Below are 16,270 nucleotides of genomic sequence, written 5' to 3'. Positions count from 1 at the left end.
CAGGCTCAGCGGCCATGGCTCACAGGCCCAGCTGCTCCGCGGCATGTGGGATCTTCCTGGACCAGGGCACGAACCCGTGTTCCCTGCATCGGCAGGCGGACTCTCAACCACTGCGCCACCAGGGAAGCCCGGCATTTTCTTAAGATAAAATCTGATACTGTTATCTTTGTTCTCATAAGTACCGTATAAGTACCTTCTTCTTCCTTAAAAATCTTCAGTTCTTTAGGAAGCCCCATGATCAGTTCAAGCTTCAGTTCTACTATTGTTTACCAGCTCTGTGACCCTTGGATCTGTTACTTGGCTTCATTTCTCTCATTCTAACACAATAAAAACTCAAAAATGTTAGTACTCTTATCTTTCACTTTCTTAGTAGGGAATCCCTCTCCTTTTCCATTGTACAGAGTGTCCCTAAGAACAAAATTAAAATTGGCAGGTGATTTTGTGGCTGTGATTCCTTCCACATACATTTGCTTAGTGTAGCAAAGGCAACTGGAAAGTACTCATATTAGGCTGAAGTTCGAAATGCACTTCAAGCTCAGTTTTAAACAGGGATGGCCAGTGTAGCTATGACTTTCACTATAGGATGACTTCCATTTAAAATATGACATTTATAGTGAAATTTTGGCATCTTAAGATTTTCCTTAGCAAGTGATTTAAAAGTTACAGGATGAAAGCTGAGTCCAGGATTTATGATTTTGGCTCATTCCTCAATGAAGAACCATGAAGAGCAGAGGTGTTTAAAGGAATATATCCCAGAGCATTTCTGTCCTTTGGAGACATTCCTCACATTTCCAACCTTACCTAAAAGAGGACATATTTGGGACAAATATAACTTTCTTCAAGGTGACCAGTAGCCACTAAAAAACAATAAACAACTGCCTTATTCAAACATAGGACCTACACTTAGAATTGGGGACTAAAATAATCACCCTTTGTCTTCAAGTCATAAATCACTCCCAGATTCTATGGAAGTTCACAACTTTCTTAGAAACTATAACTAGAGTTTCAGGTATGGAGAACAACTTAAAACCAAGAGAATTTTGCCCTAATTTCAGTTCCCAAAAGTTTAATAAATTAATACAACTAAAACTTAGGATAATTTTTTAGGGATAATTATATCTGAACTACCTACCTAAAAGAGTTGGAAATATCCAATTAAATAACCGTTCAAATGCTTATTCTGGTTAAAATAACACAACTGCAGTTAATTTTTCAATTGGTTCAAAGATAAAATTTAACTCTGGTGTTACTAATGGATATACTAAATATTTATTTTACTCAAAAGCAATGTAGAAGTGCTTTGATGCTAGCATCCTTTATTATTGTAATTGCTATCAATAGTGATAGTAATGTGTCACCTAAATAATTCAATCCAGTGGAGAAAAGTTCATCTTAATTTATCAAAAAATACTTTCAAGTGCATACAGTTATTGGAGTTAGATAAAAGGTTCTGGAGACCTTTAGTGAATGGATAGGAATTAGTGAAAATGTCCAAATAGTGGGTTGTGAGTGTATTCATAAGTCAACTCTTTGGCACTTTGTCACCTTTTCCCAAATAAATGGTATAAGAAGTGGAATTTAAGATGAAACCCATAATTCCAAACTATGACAGCATATGTAAATCATACTATGCCCTGCATTGGTACTAATAGTACGCATCTCAGTTTGGGTCCTGGTGTTATGGAACCAAACCTGGGTCCGCTCACCCGTGCAAGTAAAGCCAATCTACTGATATTGGGTTGTGGTGAAAGAAAGTGCAGCATTTACTGTAAGGTGCCAGACAAGGAGGCCAGGACAGCTAATGCTCAAAAAGCCAGAACTGCTTGATGGATTTCAGGAAAGCATTTTTAAAGGCATGGTGAGGGAGGGGAGTCACAGGGTATGTGATCAGCTCATGCACAATTCTCTGACTGGTTGATGGCGAGGTAACAGGGTAGTGTCACAGGGGTTAACACTGTCATTCCTCAGGCTCCGGTAGGTCTGGGGGTTGCATGCTCATGGTCACCAAGTAGTTAACATTGTCTTCTATTTGGTGGGGTTTTAGCATCTATAAAACAACTCAGAAAATGTGCATCAGATACTGCTATGTAGGTACTTCAGAGAGGAGCTACAACACAGGACACGGGGGAGAAGTCTGTCCCAGGAAGTCCCCACAGGGTCCTGCTCAAGGTTACACTGGGAACAAGAATGAGGTGCTGAAGTGAAGAGGGAGAGAAAAGGTGTTTCCTCTCATCTGCGTGATGAAGTACAAAGCTCTGGCCTCTCCCTCCTGTTTCCTAAGGTGTCTCCTCCCAGTCCTATTATGTTCTACTTCTGCCCCTTTAAAGGGTCTGAGCCTAAATGCCTACCCTTCACAGTAATCTGAGGATGACTAACCTGACCTTAACAGTGTCTTGCAGTACTGCATTTTTTAAAGGAATATTTGTGAACCCAAGGGAACTGCTAATTGGTAGAATTTCTGGCTAGATGATCAAAGCAACATGTAAAGATCCAGGTAGTGAGGGAAAAAGAGTTTGAGGTTTTGCAGGCTGCTTTGTTGGCAGCTCCTCACCCCATCACAGTTGATCATTGCTCCTTCTTTTCTTCCCCTTCAACTCCATAGTTTGTCGAATATCACTGAGATTTTTTCCCCCTGACTATTTGGCAACCACAGACGTTCTGTTCAGGTGAGGAGCAGAGGGTGGACATAATGATGTGACTTCTCACGTGGACTATAGGAGTCAGCAGTTCCACATTTCTGTGGACTTCCATGTTTTCTAAAGGCTCAAAACTGCTGTCTTCAGAAGAAAAAAATTTTTGCAATCTCGTTTATAATATTAATTTGCTTAGTAAATCTTCCCTCCCTGCCTCCCTTTGTTTCTTTTTTAGTAGATAGGGCCAAGTTAAATTGTACCTTTGTCACAAATTCTGAACTAGTCTAAAATAATGAACAATCACAAAACATGGGCACGTAGAATAAAATGCATAACCTGTAGTTTCTTAGGTGCTGTGCTTCAGAAATAAATGAAAAGACCGAGTTTGAGTAGATGGGTGGGCAAATATGCACACACTCGCATGTGCCATAATCACTCTGAATAGCAAGGTAACTAAGTTCTGTTGAACCTTCACATCCATCTCCTCCTCTCCACACCCACTGCCTGAGTCAGTCCTGAATGTGCACAATAGTCCTTATCTCCTGGCTCACTCTTCTCCCATCAGCCTCCCACCTTGCCTTAGAGTGGTCTATCTAAAACACAGATCTTACCATGGCATCTACCCACTTGAAACTCCTGCTGATCGCTTCTCATCGCCCTCTGAATAACGCCTGTACATCTTAGCACAGTGAACAAAGCCCCTTTCCAACCTCACTAAGCCCGACTCTCCAGACTTACCTCCATCCACTCTCCCCAACGGTGAGATTTCTCACTGTCCTTTACCTGGGCATCCTGTGTACATTCCTACCGATGAGGCTTCTCTTCTGCTTTTCCCTCTGCCCAAACTTCCTCTTTTACTTTGCTCACCTGAGCTGCCTTCTCAAAGGCAGAAATAATCATTCCCTCCATTTCCTTGTACATTATATATAATATAAAATGTTGCAATTTATTATAACATCTATTGTGGTAGTTATTTTTGTTTGCTTTTCTGTACTCCAACCTAAGAAGTGAGCTCTGTCAAGACAGGGACTTCAGTGCTTCTGGAACATAAGAGATGCACAAATGTCAAGATCAAATATTGAAAAATGATGCAAGGAGTTGAGTCAATGTAAATGAAGCAGAACAGGCAATAATATAGGGTGGGGGAGTAAGAGGTACAAACTATTGAGTGTAAGATAGGCTGAAGGATGTAGTGTAAAACACAAGGAATATAGCCAATATTTTGCAATAACTAAATGGAAAGTAACCTTTAAAAATTGTATAAAAATTAAAAAAAAATTTTTTTAAAGAAAACTGTGGGGCTTCCCTGGTGGCACAGTGGTTGAGAATCTGCCTGCTAATACAGGGGACATGGGTTCGAGCTCTGGTCTGGGAAGATCCCACATGCTGCGGAGCAACTAGGCCCGTGAGCCACAACTACTGAGCCTGCGCATCTGGAACTTGTGCTCCGCAACAAGAGAGGCCGCGATAGTGAGAGGCCCACGCACCTCAATGAAGAGTGGCCCCCGCTTGCCGCAACTAGAAAAAACCCTCCCACAGAAACGAAGACCCAACACAGCCTAAAGTAAAGTAAAATAAATAAATAAATAAATAAAAGAAATGCATTTCCATTAAAAATAAATAAATTAAAAAAATAAAGACAACTATGTCTAGCTAATGTTAAGCCATGGGATGATTAAATTTCCCCAGTGAGAGAGTATAAAGTGAGAAGAGTTCCAAAGCCAGAATTCTGGGAAAGCCTATATTCAAGGAAAGAGGATCAGAATGGGTTGAGGTGTAACCAGAGAGACAGGAGGGGAAGTGAAAGAAAGGGTTGGCATAGATGCCAAGAGAGGTGAGTCAGGAGGAGCTTGGTCATTGGGTCACATGCCCTAGAGAAGCAGGATGTGGTGTCAGGAGCTTTTGAGTTTGGCTTGTAGAAAGCCGTTGGTTATCTTTGATGAGGTTATTTAGTAAAGTAGAGGAACTGGAGGCCAGGTCATTGATGGTGAGTAATTATGCAGGAATGAAGAAGGAGAAATGCAAACTACTCTTTCTAGGGTTTGTGGCAGGGTAGAGAAATAGAGCTAGAGCTAGTGAAACAAAGAGCAGAGACTGCTTGTGCTTCTGGGCTGCGGGAAAGGAGCCAGGGGCCGGGGAGTCTGAAGTCACAGTTGTCAACTGACCAGAGTGTCATTCTCAGCATTGTATGATGGCTTAAGTGGGTGATTAGACTGGGAAAGTTGTTTTTTGTTGGGAACTGAGGTTTGACCCTGGTAAATGAGACAGAGTTTGTTTTGGGCCTGTAGAATGGCTCTGAGGGAAAATTCCAAGGTAAAGTTCCAAAAAAGCATTTTGAACAGTAACTTTTCTGCAAAGAACACAGAGATGCTTAGGATGAATTTGGAAGACAGTCGTTATTTGTATGTTTAAGTTCTGGTGCTCTGGCAGGAACAGATATTATAATTATTTCCATTTTACAGATGAAGGTAGAGGTACAGAGTGTCCTGGTTATCCTCTCCCCCAAAGTCTGGGCTCTTCATGCTGTACTGGCCCTCTTTACCCGTGTGTATTGAGAAAGTTCTCTTTTGGAGATGTTTTTCCACATTTACTATACTAATGTGGGTAATACTATCCAGTTTGAAGGTACAGAGATCATCCGGGTGAGGGTAGCTCCACTGGTTGTCTAGAAAGATGTCATAGATTAACCTTAACCTTGGTGAAGTCACTGGACTCCCAAGTCTGGTGGTTCTTAGCTTTGTGACCCAGGAACTTCCCTTTCTCAGCCTACCAAAAAAGTCATCTGACGCAAGTGGTCTGACTTAAACTTAATAACACTTACCAAGCTATCAGTTTATGATGGCGGCTGTTCGTTCACCGTGACACGTGCGCATCTGCCCTCCAGGAAGCTCTTCCTGGTTTCACAATATCTTAAAACCTGTATGGACATAAATAAGGTGGTTGCTCTATGAGCACAAAGACAGAGCAAAGGAGGTTGATAGTATAGCCAGAACTCTCAGGAAGCTAAGTGAGTTGTTTCTAACTCAGAGCAGGGCACTGCCCTTTAGTAAGCATATTTATTTTCCTTAGGATCAGTGTTTTTTCCCCTGAGCAATGTTACGTGGATGAACTCTGCCAACTTTAGCTGTTCTGATCCCCATTTCTATATTTTCATGTAGACCACCCTCTCATATTGACACATTCCTTATTAAGAGATATTAATATCACCCAGATAAATTCACTTTTTCTGTTTTTGAGCCAGAATTCGTTTTTTTAAAATTTTGGCTACCTTTGGCATATGTGTTGATTTTTTTCAGTCAAGTCCGTTCTTTACCCCCTTTCCCTACCTACACTGTACTGCCCACACAGACATGGCTTTATCTGAAGGAGGTAACTCACAGAACTCCCTGCAAGAAGTTACTTTTTAAAAATTGCATTTTGCTTACTAAGATAGCTGTAAAAACACTGCTTGGGGAAATTAAGTAAATAACATAACACGATTCCCCATAAGCTATTATCAGAGATTCTAGCCATTTATATTTTTCTCCTATATTGGTTTGTTCTCCGTAAAACTCCCCTATGAAAACCCAGAGATCTTTGGACCACAAGTACAGTTGCATTGTATGGCTATTCAGGTTCTTAATACCTTTTTTCCTTTGAGGTGTACTCTCCCAGATCCCATTTGCTGACTTCTTTATTAACTTGATCTTTAAATGTCTTTATATTTATTTGACTTCTCCATGACTGAAGGCCATGTTCTTCATTTGCAGTTTGTGCTCATCTTGTTTTGACTAAAACACTTTTTAAAATGTTTTGATGTATCGTGGATATTCAGCTATTCCTTGAAGTTATAACATCATCTATAATGCAAACATAATCCTAGTACCAATTTATATTAGACTTTATCCATGGGTTCAATCTCATATTACTTTCAGGTTTCCAACCACCTATGTTCTTTAGTTCCAAAGATAGGGAATTTGTGTTGTGTTCTAGGAGTTAAGAAACTATTATTGGGACTTCCCTGGTGGAGCAAGGGTTAAGCATCCTCCTGCCAGTGCAGAGGACATGGGTTTGAGCCTTGGTCGGGGAAGATCCCACATGCCCCGGAGGAACTAAGCCCATGTGCCACAACTACTGAGCCTGCACTCTAGAGCCTATGAACCACAACTACTGAGCCCACGTGCCACAACTACTGAAGCCCATGTGCCGAGAGCCCGTGCTCCACAACAAGAGAAGCCATCTTAATGAGAGGCCTGTGCACCACAACAAAGAGTAGCCCCCACTTGCTGCAACTAGAAAGAAAACCCACATGCAACAACGAAGACTCAACGCAGCCAAAAATAAATAAATAAATAAATTAATTAATTTTTTTAAAAAAAAGAAAGAAACTACTATCAAGTGAGAATGACTGGAAACCTTCCAGAATTCTAACTCATGTTCCTCCTCCACAACCTTGGGGGATTTCCTTTAAAAAAAATTTTAATACAATTTTTAAAGGTTATACTCCATTTATAGTTATTACAAAATAATGCCTATATTCCCCATGCTCTACAATATATCCTTGTAACCTATCTTACACCCAATAGTTTGTACCTCCCACTCCCCAACCCCTTCCTTCCCTCCACCACTGGTAACCACTAGTTTGTTCTCTAGTTTGTTTGAGTCTACTTCTTTTTTGTTATATTCACTAGTTTGTTGTAGTTTTTAGATTCCACATATAAATGATATCATATAGTATTTGTCTTTATCTGTCTGACTTATTTCACTTAGCATAATAGCATCATGCCCTCCAAGTCCATCCATGTTGCTGCAAATGGCAAAATTTTGTTCTTTTTATGACTGAATAGTATTCTACATGTAACGCATCTTTTTTATCCATTCATCTGTTGATGGACACTTAGATTGCTTCCATATCTTGACAATTGTAAGTAATGCTGCTATGAACATTGGGGTGCATGTATCTTTTCGAATTAGTGTTCTTGTTTCAGATATATACCCAGGAGTGGAATTGCTGGGTCATGTGGTAATTCTGTTTTTAGTTTTCTGGACCTCCATACTGTTTTCCACAGTGGTTGCGCCAATTTCCATTCCCACCAACAGTGTACAGGGTTTGCTGTACACCCTAGGGTGTTTTAGAGTGGCTTCCTAGCAGACGCTGTCAGTGCCACACCTAGATTCCTCCCCTGCCACAACGGCATTCTCTAGCCCACTTCCAGATGTCGGGATCTGCACCTCTTTGACTAAGTGCTTTTCCAGAGCCATGTGCTTTTCTCAGTTATAAAGGGAGGGCTAGAAGAAAGGAGTAGGGAATTAATACCCCAAGCACCCTCAACCAAGGACTGATGGGACATGGTGTACAAATACCCAACAACCCTTCCTCTAGGGTTTTCTTACTTTACTGCTTCCTTCCTTTCCCTATCCTAGTTTCTCATCCCCTGCTAGTTCTTCCTGAACCTCCCAAACTGCTTTCACTGCAATTCTTATCTCAAGATTTGCTTCTGAGCCCAAACTGAGGCGTGATATAATGGAGAAGAGGAAACTTCCTAGCCAAAGGGCCAAACAAATCAATATCCAGAAGTTACAGCTGATGAACTATAGTGGACATAGAGCCTGGTACTGAATAATAATTCTTTTACGAATGCTTTCCAAATAATCATTGCTTGTGGTCCTCCTCTCAAGGAGTGCCCAATCCAGTGGGAGAGGTTGATATATAAACCATGAGACTTTAGTATTGTGTAGTTAGTGCTATAGGGAGGTGTGAGAAACTTCCTGCAGGAGAAGATGTGAGGCAGCAGTTCCACAGGATGGGATTAGGAATGAAAGAGGGAAAGCTTTATTGATGGAGTAGTATTAGGTATGGAAGTTGGAAGAGAGCACTTCAAAAGGAGGATCATGGACACACATACAGAGAGAGAGGGAGAGAGAGAGATTTGAACAAGCCAGGAATACTGCCATGGTGAGTGGAACAAGGGGTGTTGGGGATCTGTGTCAGAGATGAGATGGTGAGAAGCCTCAAATACCATGCTAAGGAGAGTTGGCCTTATCCTACAAGTGATAAGTAACATCATATTTTTATATTAGAATATCTTGTTTCTAGATATATATGGAGTAACTATGGGATACTTAAGGCTATTCTCGGAGCTCAGTTTACATAGAAGGGGCAGTAGAAGGTGAATGGTTAATGTGTGGGATGCCTTTATTTGAATCCCAACCCTGCCACTTACTAATTGTGTGATTAAAATAACTAACATTTAAAAGATTTTTATTGAATTTTATTTAGGATACAATATTATATTAGTTTCAGGTGTACAACATGCTGATTCAGCATTTGTGTGCATTGCAGAATGATCATCACAATAAGTCTAGTTAGCATCTGTCACCATACAAAGTTAATACAATATTATTGACGGTATTACCCATATTGTACATTACATCCCCATGACTTATTTATAACTGGAAGTTTGTACCTCTTGATCCCCTTCACCCATTTGTTCCCTCTCAACTCCCCTCTGCACTAGCAACCACCAGTCTGTGTTTTGTATCTATGAGTCTGGGTTATGTTTTGTTTTGTTTGTTTTGTTTTTTAGATTCCACATGTAAGTGAAATAATGTTGTATTTGTCTTTCTCTGCCTGACCATTCACTTAGAATAATACCCACAAGGTTCATTCATGTTGCTGTAAATGGCAAGATTTCTTTTTTTTTAATGGCTGAATAGTATTTCTCTCTCTCTCTCTCTCTTTTTCTATCATATTTTCTTTATTCATTCATCTATCAATGGATACTTAGGTTGTGGTCATATCTTGACTATTGTAAATAATGCTGTTATAAACATAGGGTTGCAGATATCTTTTCAAATTACTGTTTTTGTTTTCTTCAAATAGATACCGAGAAGTGGAATTGCTGGATTGTATGGTAGTTATACTTTTAATTTTTTGAGGAAACTCCATACTGCTTTCTATAGTGGTTGCACCAATTTACTTTCTCACCAACAGTGCATGAAGGTTCCCTTTGCTACCAACACTTGTTGTTTCTTGTCTTTCTGATAATATCTGTCCTATAGAACGTTACATATGCATTCGAGAAGAATGTATATTCGTCCACTTTTGGATGGAATATTCTACATATATCTATTAAGTTCATTTGATCTAATGTGTTGTTTAAGGCCAATATTTCCTTATTGATTTTCTGTCTGGATGATCTATCCATTGATGTAAGTGGGGTGTTAAAGTCCCCTACTATTATTGCTGTCAGTTTCTCCCTTTAAGTCTGTTAATATTTGCTTTACATATTTTGGTGCTCCCATGTTGGGTGCATGTATATTTATAAGTGTTATATCTTCTTGCTGAATTGACCACTTTATCATTATATAATGCCCATTGTCTTTCATTAAAGTCTTTGTTTTAAAGTCTGTTTTGTCTGATAAGTATATACTTACACCAGCTTTCTTTTTATTTCTATTTGCATGGAATATCTTTCTCCATCCCTTCACTTTCAGTTTGTGTGTGTGTCTTTACTTTGGAAGTGAGTCTCTTGTAGGCAGCATATAGATGTTTGTTTGCTTATTTGTTTTTATCCATTCAGCCACTCTATGATTTTTGACTGGAGAATTTTGTCTATTTACATTTAAAGTAATTATTGATAGATATGAACTTATTGCCTTTTTTTTTTTTTTTTTTTTTTTTGTGGTACGCGGGCCTCTCACTGCTGCAGCCTCTCCCGTTGCGGAGCGCAGGCTCCGGACGCACAGGCTCAGCGGCCATGGCTCACGGGCCCAGCCGCTCAGCGGCACGTGGGATCCTCCCGGACCAGGGCACGAACCCCTGTACCCTGCATTGGCAGGCAGACTCTCAACCACCGCGCCACCAGGGAAGCCCTTGCCATTTTATTAATTGTTTTCCAAATGTTTTTTGTAGTTCTTCTCTGTTTCTTTCTTCTTTCTTTCTCTCTTCCCTTGTGGTTTAATAACTTTCTTTAGTGAGAAATAGGTAGCATTTATTGAGTCTACTATGTGCCTGGCACAGATTTAAGTCCTTTACATGTACTCAATTATTAAGTCACTTGCCCTTCAGATTGCTCATCTATACAATGGAGATAATGTTACTTTACATTAATAAAATATTACTTTGTGACAATATTTTATGTAGCTGCCTTGCAAAATAGTTTGTGTAAACTTCTTATAACAGTGCGTGCCTAGTACATAGCAGGTAACAGGTGGTGGGTAAGTGCTATTGTTATTATTATATGCCCCTCTGCTCTCAGAAGAGCTCATATGAAAGGGAATCTATGGCTTTGCCTAAGTTCCCTTACATCTGAGTTCAGACATTACTGAACAACATCTCTGGCAGCCGCTTGCCCTAGTTGAAGGATAGGTAGGAGGCTGATATGGTGCAGTACTCTATAGCCTTACTTCCCTTATACAGCTCTAAGAATTTTTGTCCACTGAAAAAGCTGTTCAACCTAGACCAGAGCCTGTGGAGAGCTGTCCTTTGGTGGAGGTGCTGAAGGAGTTAGGATAAGTTGTTCAGCTGTCAAGCCACCTGAGCAGTGTTCTAGGTCTTAGAACCTAGAAGGAAAAAAAAAAAAAAAGCATAAAACCCGCCATGAGTTTCAGGATCAAGATTTGGAGCAGCATCTGTCTGCTGTACCTGACTCCAAGGAAGTTCTACTTCCTTAGAAGCAGAACTTAGAAATACTTAGAACTTAGAAAAACTCCCCAGATGAGCAAAAGAGAGAGTCAAATGGCCTCCTTCCCTTTTACTATATTGATTCTCCATATAGTAAGGTCTACTGCCTTGTGTTGGAGGTATCAGGCCACCTCGGTTTGAATCCTGCTTTACCACTTATATAACTTCTCTGTATCTCGGTTTCCCCACCTGTAAAAGAGAAATAATAATAGTATCTAAAACAGTTGTGAAGATTAAATGAATTAATATTTTTAAGGCTCTTAGACCAATGCTTAGCACATAGTAAGTGCTCAAAAATGATTCATTACCATCATTTTCAAGGTCTGAGTTTTGTAAGCCATTATCTTAAAATCTCAAGTCTTCCTCTAAGGCTGTTGCTGGCAGAATGGTTCAGAGACAAGGCTGGTCAGCTCAGAGCACCTGGGTTGGAAGGATTTGGCTGAAACTTCTTTAAGGCAGGTCTAGGCCTGGCATAGACTGCCATTTAGTAGCTTAGTGCCCAAGTGTAATGACCATGGGATGTTAATTACTGCCTTCTCTTTTCCCAAATTTTACTCATTAAAAGTCACAGAAGATTTTTAGCTAATTCCCGGAAACCTTATTATCTTTACTTTGTAAAATAAGCCTCTTGAGTATAGTGGAAACCCACTGTGAACATATCTCCTAATTACATAAGCTGATATAATTGATGGACTAGCTTCTGGCATCTTCCCATTCTTCTCTTTATCCCCTACAAATAACTGTAAGTAGAGTTAAGATGATAGACTGAATGAGATGGAAATGATAGGAACCTGATTCCATCCTTCACCAACCATCTACAAGAAGAAATGTGCCAGACCAAGGAACACTTATCAGCTAGAGATTTGGTCTCTAATTTCAATATGGAGCCCTGGGGTATAAAGAGGAGTCCTCTTACCTAGGTCACTGCTTCTGAAATTTTAATATACAATAAATCACCTAAATATTTTGTTAAAATTCAGATTCTGACTAAATCTAGATGGGTAGGGCCTAAGATTCTGCATTTCTAACAAGCTTCCAGGTGGAGTCAATGCTGCTGATCCATGGACCACATTTTAGGCTGGAACCAGTCTAAGTAGGTTAAAAGGATTCTTCCACACCTGCCTGTCTGAGCCCTCACCTGAATCTTGGCCCTCTACATAACTGGTTCTCAGCCCTAGCTTCACATTACAATCGCCTGGGGTCCTGGTCCCAAATTCCAGATATTCTGATTTAATTGGTTTGGGGTTTATGGAAGAGAGCCAAAAAGGAAGGGTCAGAAAGACATGATTCTGGGAAAGCTTGGGCTTTTCACTCCTCTGCATTAACAATGAAATTCCTTCTTGGCACTGTGATCCAATAAAATAACCTTGCCCTTGACCCTGATCCACATTTGGAGTAGAAAGTCAAAAAGAGTGGGGATCCTTGAGCTTTTCACGGAGGTAAATAATAATTGCATGCAATCAACATGGGTGTCAAACCAGTTTTATAGAGCAGTTCCAGAGTATGTTTCAAAAGGTAATACTGAAACATGTTCTTGGGAGAAAACTAAGTTCAGGAATTTTGAAATGCTTATTTGCTCTGATTCTGGCAAAGAGACAACCAAGTATGTATTCACTTTGGGTAAAACTATGTAAATATATGATCCTTTTCTTTGAGGACCATGTGCTCTAGTTAGGAAGATAAAACCAATATATGTGTGCAGTAAAAGGTTAACTTAGCAGGTCTGGGTTTCCCCAAACCTGTGCATTCCAAAGAAAGCCTATCTCTATAGGACTGACCCCTGACTAACTCCTAGGAGATAACCTCTGATCCCTTAGAATATACTCACTGAAAAGAGTATTTTTATATGCTTGAGGCCCGACCCTACATTGAGTCCAATCTAGAGCCTTCAAGATGGTGGCTGGCCACAATCCCTACAAAAGACTCAAGTCAGGACAGTTAATGGAACAACCTACAGTCCCTACTGCTACAAATGATTTCAAGGCTATAGTCGATATTTGTTATCTACCTCCTCTATCATCCATTCTAGATTCCCCTCACCCTAAGCCTGCAACCTAGGCTAGCAAAGTTCAAGCTGTAAGAAGTGAGCATCTAGAACATGTAAAAGGAAATAAATGAAATGTATTGGATGTTTATTAAAACCCAAACTGATACACTGTCTTGTTCTGTTGGACTCCAAGCGTAGGAATTGTTGCTGGCTGTGTAAATGATATTTTGCTAATTGCTGTTACTGAAGGGAATATGTTGTATCCCTCTGTGTTATGAGGCAGAAAAAAGAAGATTGAAAACTACTGATCTAGAAAACCACTTATATTTGAAAACTTGATTTAAATTTAAAATTTTCTAGAGAGTAAAGAAATATCTTGATTAAATATGTACAACTGATCATCCATAATTTATGAGGCAAAGAAACAATTTTTATGCTTATATGTGAATTATATCTTGTAATTTTCTTAATATATGCCAGAAACCTATTTCACAACACTGGTCACTAAAGCCCTTAATTTGTTACTGTGGTCAAATTATATTAAGACAACTAAATAAAAATTTAGTGCCATTCCTCTTTAAATCAAATCACCAGAGAGGCTTCTATTTAAGAAAAACTTAGAAAAAAGAAACACACACACACGCACACGTGCGTGCGCGCGCGCGCACACACACACACACACACACACACACACACACACACACACACACACCAGCATTCTATGTTTCTGATTTGAATTCATTTCTATTTTAAGAAGTTAAAAGCCAGATCTTTTTCTTTTTTTTAATTGGAGTATAGTTGCTTTACAATGTTGTGTTAGTTTCTGCTGTACAGTAAAGTGACTCCGTTATATGTATACACATATTCACTCTTTTTTAGATTTCCTTCCCATTTAGGTCACCACAGATCAAGGAGCAGAGAGTTCCCTGTGCTAAACAGTAGGTTCTCATTAGTTATCTATTTTATACATAGTATCAATAGTGTATATATGTCAATCCCAATCTCCCGTTTTGTCCCACCCTCCCTTCCCCCCTTGGTAACTGTAAATTTGTTCTCTACATCTGTGACTCTTATTTCTGCTCTGCCAATAAGTTAATCTGTACTATTTTTCTAGATTCCACATATAAGCGATATTATATGATGTTTGTTTTTCTCTTTCTGACTTACTTCACTCTGTATGACAGTCTCTAGGTCCACCCACGTCTCTGCAAATGGCACTATTTCATTCCTTTTTATGGCTGAGTAATATTCCATTGTATGTATGTACCACATCTTTATCCATTCCTCTGTCGATGGACATTTAGGTGTCCTGGCTGTTGTAAATAGTGCACTATAAAACTCTCAGAGGAAAACATAGGCAGAACACTCTTTCACATAAATCACAGGAAGATCTTTTTTGATCCACCTCCTAGAGTAATGAAAATAAAAACAAAAATAAACAAATGAGATCTAATTAAAAGCTTTTGCACAGCAGAAGAAACCATAAATGAAACAAAAAGACAATCCACAGAATGGGAGAAAATATTTGCAAATGAAGCAACCAACAAGGGATTAATCTCCAAAATATACAAACAGCTCATGCAGCTCAATATCAAAAACACAAATAACCCAATCAAAAAATGGGGGGGGAGATCTAAATAGACATTTCTCCAAAGAAGACATACAGATGGCCAAGAGGCACATGAAAAGGTGCTCAACATCACTAATTATTAGAGAAATGCAAATCAAAACTACAATGAGGTATCACCTCACACTGGCCAGAATGGCCATCATCAAAGAATCTAAAAACAATAAATGCTGGAGAGGGTGTGGAGAAAAGGAAGCCCTCATACACTGTTGGTGGGAATGTAAATTGATACAGCCACTATAGAGAACAGTATGGAGGTTCCTTAAAGAACTAAAAATAGAATTACCATATGACCCAGCAATCCCACTACTGGCCATATACCCAGAGAAAACCATAATTCAAAAAAACACATGCACCCCAATGTTCACAGCAACACTATTTACAATAGCCAGGACATGGAAACAACCTAAATGTCCATCAACAGATGAATGGGTAAAGAAGATATGGTACATATATACAATGGAATTTTTTAAATTTTATTTACTTTATTTATTTATTTTTGGCTGCATTGGGTCTTTGTTGCTGTGTGTCGGCTTTCTCTAGTTGCGGTGAGCGGGGGCTACTCTTTGTTGCAGTGCGTGGGCTTCTTATTGCAGTGGCTTCTCTTGTTGTGGAGCACAGGCTCTAGGTGCACAGACTTCAGTAGTTTTGGCACATAGGCTCAGTTATTGTGTCTCACGGGCTCTAGAGCGCAGGCTCAGTAGTTGTGGTGCATGGGGTTAGTTGCTCCACAGCATGTGGGATCTTCCCGGACCAGAGCTCGAACCCGTGTCCCCTGCGTTGGCAGGTAGATTCTTAACCACTGCACCACCAGGGAAGCCAATACAATGGAGCATTACTCAGCCATAAAAAGGAATGTAATTGGGTCATTTATAGATATGTGGATGGACCTAGAGACTGTCATACATAGTGAAGTAAGTCAGAAAGAGAAAAGCAAATATCATATAATAACGCATATATATGGAATCTAGAAAAAAGGGTATAGATGATCTTATTTGCAAAGGAGAATTAGAGACACAGACATAGAGAATAAATGTAGGGATACCAAGAGGGAAAGGGGTGGGGTGAGAGGAATTGGGAACTGAGATTGACACACATAAATTATTGATATTATGTATAAATAGACAACTGGTGGGAACATACTGTATAGCACAGGGAACTCTACCCAGTGCACTGTCGCAACCTAAGTGGGAGGGAAGTCCAAAAGGGAGGAGATATCTCTATGTGTATGTCTGATTCATGTTGTTGTGCAGTGGAGGCTAACACAATATTGTAAAGCAGCCATACTCCAATAAAAATTAATTTGAAAAAATTTGTATAGCCACTATGGAGAACAGTATGGAGGTTCTTTAAAAAAC

This window comes from Kogia breviceps, chromosome 6 (assembly GCF_026419965.1).
Source record: "Kogia breviceps isolate mKogBre1 chromosome 6, mKogBre1 haplotype 1, whole genome shotgun sequence".
Taxonomy (NCBI): Eukaryota; Metazoa; Chordata; class Mammalia; order Artiodactyla; family Physeteridae; genus Kogia; species Kogia breviceps.
This window is presented reverse-complemented; position numbering follows the sequence as displayed.